Here is a 4191-nt window from a genome sequence, read left to right as displayed (position 1 = left end):
TCCATGTCATCGCCTGTCGCTGTGTTACAATTGGTCAGCGCGTTCGGCCCTTAACCGAAAGGTGGGTGGTTCGAGCCCACCCAGAGGCGCATGACCTTCTCATTGCCTGTCTCTTTAACACGCCACCCTGTTCCCTGGCCAACATCTCTGTCTCAGGCATGCAGCAGTGTTCCAGCAAAGCTCCGCTCCAGATAGAAGACCAGCGCCTCATTTTCCGTTTGGAATCCTCCAGTCTTCAAGGTCGAGTTCAATATTATTTGGACCAGAACACCCCCATGCCCTTGATCCCTACCACACCACACGAGGCCGTGTTATCACATCGTCAGCTGTTACACACGACTTATTGTTAGCCAGGAATAGTCTCCATGAACAGTTAGTCACCCTCCGACACAGAGCGTTATTCTCTCCTTTGTCTCTCCAATGTTCTCCCTCTGAACTAGTGGCAAAGAGAGCAATGTGGATTGATATCCCTGAGCCAGCTCTTTGTCCCATCTCCAGGAACCGGGTTCTCTCCACTGGCGGATAATTAAACCACTTTGTTGTTGCGTTGACGTGAGGAGATTGTATAAATATAAACTTTTCTAAATCCCCACCTTCCGTTGATTGAACTGTGAGTTCACTCTGAATCACAACACGTGTCACAGCGCAATTTGAGGCCCACATTAGCTCTGCTGGTTCTACACAGCAAGTAAATGAGAGTCTCTATTCGTATCATTCTCTTGCCTTCTCCCTGTAAATCTCCACATTGTTACTTTGGACATGACCACCGAATTCCGTTTTGTGTTCTTGAATCTGCCTCCTTGTCACGGTCAGACAGGGACAAGAAAGTGTTCTTCCTAATGTCACTTTAACTTTTTTTTCCAAATGCCTTGAAATCTCTGCCAATTTTTTGGGAAATTGAAAGGATTCTCATTCCTGCACATGAGGCTGAATTGATTTAATTTCTAACGTAAAGGACAGCGGATGCTGAGAATCAGAGACACAAAGAGGATCTGCTGGAGAAACTCAGCCGGTTTGGCAGTACCTGTGGGAGAAAACAGAGTTCTGAAATATTGTCTCTGATTCTCTTTCCACCGATGGTGCCTGACAAGCTGAGTTGCTCCTGCAATTTCTGTTTTTGCTTTTAACTGAAAGTTTATTTCATCTTTCGTAATGAAACAACCAGACTCGCCATGTGCAGATATGTAACCCTTTCTAAATCTGTGAAGTGATTGGATTCAAAGAAACCCAGCAATAACTCACTATTTCTCAGCTCCACAGGCAGAGAGACCTGGGAAATGAAGCTGTCAGTGTGGTTCTCTATTCCTGGTCGAGTGGTTAATACGATGGATTTGAGATCGATTGAGGTTTCCCCACGCAGGTGTGAACCTTGCCGACTACAGTTGAGAAATGTCGTCAAAAAGAAAGGAAGACTGTTCCCCGGTTTCTTCTTTAAGATTCAAATCAGTGGAGGGGTTGGAAATCTGCAACCCACTGCCTGTCAGGGTGGAACAAGCAGATACCCACAGGGCTAATTTTGAGGCTATGAGCCAAGTGTTTGGAAATGAGACGAGAACAGTGAGGGGCGTGAAGTCGTGATCGAAATGAAGCAGGCACCTGAGGACGAATGTGTTTTATTTGCCAGTGAAAGATACTGCTTCACCAAGTTGGGACAATGGAAGGGAAGCCGTGATGGTGATTATCTTTGGCTGTTCCTCTTGTGAATGTTCCCATTGTGTTAACGTCAGAACTCTGCAGCATGGCGGCGTCAGGTACGCACAGTGCCAGGGCGCAATGGATGACGCATCTGACTCCACCTACCTGTTTGAAATGCAGCTCACAGCTTCTTCACACACCCCAATTAATCTTTCTCATTGTCCTGAAGCCGGCATACGGTTTGAATTCCTGATCTGCAGGAACGAGACTCTTTTCACTGTCTCGCGTCAGTAAGTGTCCCTGAGAACATCAGAGTCACGTCACAGCGCTGTCAGAGGAGGGGAAGCTGAAAGAGCCCCACACGCTGCTCACGTGCACATTTCACTTTTTCCAACTCACCGCCCCAACCACTGCGGCTCCTGGGAGTGGAAAGGGAACAAATACCAAAACCCAGTCCCAGCTTTGTAAATCTTCAGGAAATATGAAAGCTGTTCATCCCTTCTGGTTTTCCATCCTGGGCTGACAGCGTTGATTTTAAATGGCTGTCCAGTTAGTGCCGATTCGTTTTTGCTGAAAAAATCTTCCTTATCTCATCCTAGCATTTCTTGCCACAGAGAACTGTGCGGCAGAGTTCATGTATATATTTCCTTGTATGGTATTTTGTAAATAACATTCGTTTGCGGTTTGTTTGTATAGGCTATTCCAGGTTCATTAGCCTCTGTTTAAGTGTGTTGGTAGGTTTGTGGGCTACCATGGTGCTGAGAGCGTTGAGTTGTCTGGACATCATTTCCCAGATGTCTTTTATGTAAAGTAATGTGGCTAGGGTTTCTGCACACGTTGTGTCTGCTTGTGTCAGTTTGTTGATGTGAAATCGACACACTGGGTTTATTGGGTTGGCAAAAGTGCGGATTGCAGATGCTGGAAACCAGAGTTTAGATCAGAGTGGTGCTGGAAAAGCACAGCAGGTCAGACAGCTTCCGAGGAGCAGGAAAATCGACTTTTCGGGCAAAAGCCCTTCATCAGGACGCCTCCAGGGCGGAGAGATAAATTGGGGGGTGGGAGTGTGCTGGGCCGAATGTAGCAAAGAGTACAATATGTGAATGGGGCTGGGGATGGAGGTGAAAGGTCAGAGAGGAGGGTGGAGCGGATAGGTGGGAAGGGAGATTGGCAGGTAGGACAGGTCATGAGAATAGCACTGTGCTGGAAGTTTGGAACTGAAGTAAGGTGTGGGGAGGGGAAATGAGGAAACTGGTGAAGTCTACATTAATGTTCTGGGTTTGAATTTATCCGAGGCGGAAGATGGGGCGTTCTTCCTCCAGGCATCGGGTGGGGAGGGAGCGGCGATGGAGGAGGCCCAGGACCTGCATGTCCTCGGCAGAGTGGGAGGGGGTGTTGAAATGTTCGGCCAGAGGGCGATGGGGTTGATTGTTGCGGGTGTCCTGGAGATATCCCCTCAAGCGCCGTGACTGGACTCTGCGAGGAGTCTCCAGTCTCCCCAATGTAGAGGAGACCGCATCGGGAGCAATGGATACAAGAAATGACATTGTTGGATGAACAGGTGAAAGCTTGCTGACGACCGCGGCCCAGGTTCGATTTCCGGGCAGGAAAGTAATTTTTCGGAGAGCTGACAAGCGCCATCCACATCTCCCTGGTGGTCTAGTGGTTAGGATTTGGCGCTCTCACCGCCGCGGCCCGGGTTCGATTCCCGGTCAGGGAAACCATTTTCAGGGGTGCAGACTACCCATTCTTCTTAAATGCGCTGTGTAATTATTTATAGTCGTTCCTGGGTGCTGCAGTGTGTCGTGGCTCGTTGAAATAGTGTCCTGATTCAGATTTGTTTGTATGTGGAGGGATGATTGCTTCTGTAGTTAAGTACTTGGTTCGTGTGCGTTGTTTTCCTGTAGAGGCTGTTTTGAATTTACCATTGACTGTTCGCTGTACTGTGACATCTAGAAATGGCACTTTGTTGTTGTTCTCCTCTTTTGTGAATTTTATGTCAGCGAGGATATTGTTGATGGTGTTGTAGGTTTCCTCTAATTTGTTTCATTTTTTGATGACAAAAGTGTCATCACTGGAGTGGACCCAAAGTTTGGGTGGATCGTTGGAAGGGCTGTTTGTTCGAGTCTCTGCATTATTGTTTCTGCGAGGAATCCTGATAGTAGTGGTTTCATGGGTATTTCGTTGATTTGTTTGGAGGGCTTGTTACTGAATATGAAGTGGGTGGTAAGACACAGTTCTACGAGGTTGACAGTGTTATCTTTGCTGATGTAGTTGGTGCTGTGTTTATGTCTCTGGTTCTTCGAGTAGTGTCTCCAGTTTTCTTTGGCCACGTTGATGTTAATGGATGTGAACAGGGCTGTTATGTCAAAGGACATCATTATTCCATCCTCTTCTATCTTAGTGTCTTTGGTGTTCAGGAATTCTTGGATGGAGTAAATGGAGTGGCGTGAATCTTCGACTTGGTGTTTTCAGTGGAGGCCTTTGACTAGTCTGTATATTGGTGTTCCAAATGGTGAGACTTTGGGCCTGAGGGGGGCTCCTGGTTTGAAGAGGAGA

At 47.3% G+C, this 4191-nt stretch overlaps 1 non-coding gene across 1 annotated transcript; it reads left to right on the top strand.

Moving 5' to 3' along the window:
* The first annotated feature begins 3280 nt into the window (after nt 1-3280).
* On the top strand, nt 3281-3352 carry trnae-cuc (transfer RNA glutamic acid (anticodon CUC)). Its single transcript has one exon. It is a non-coding gene; the product is annotated as a tRNA-Glu (tRNA).
* The last annotated feature ends 839 nt before the right edge of the window (nt 3353-4191 follow it).

The sequence above is a fragment of the Chiloscyllium plagiosum genome, unplaced genomic scaffold (genome assembly GCF_037043375.1).
Source record: "Chiloscyllium plagiosum isolate Xiang-an unplaced genomic scaffold, Cpla_swu_hap1 HiC_scaffold_27, whole genome shotgun sequence".
Classification (NCBI taxonomy): Eukaryota; Metazoa; Chordata; class Chondrichthyes; order Orectolobiformes; family Hemiscylliidae; genus Chiloscyllium; species Chiloscyllium plagiosum.
This window is presented reverse-complemented; position numbering and strand designations above follow the sequence as displayed.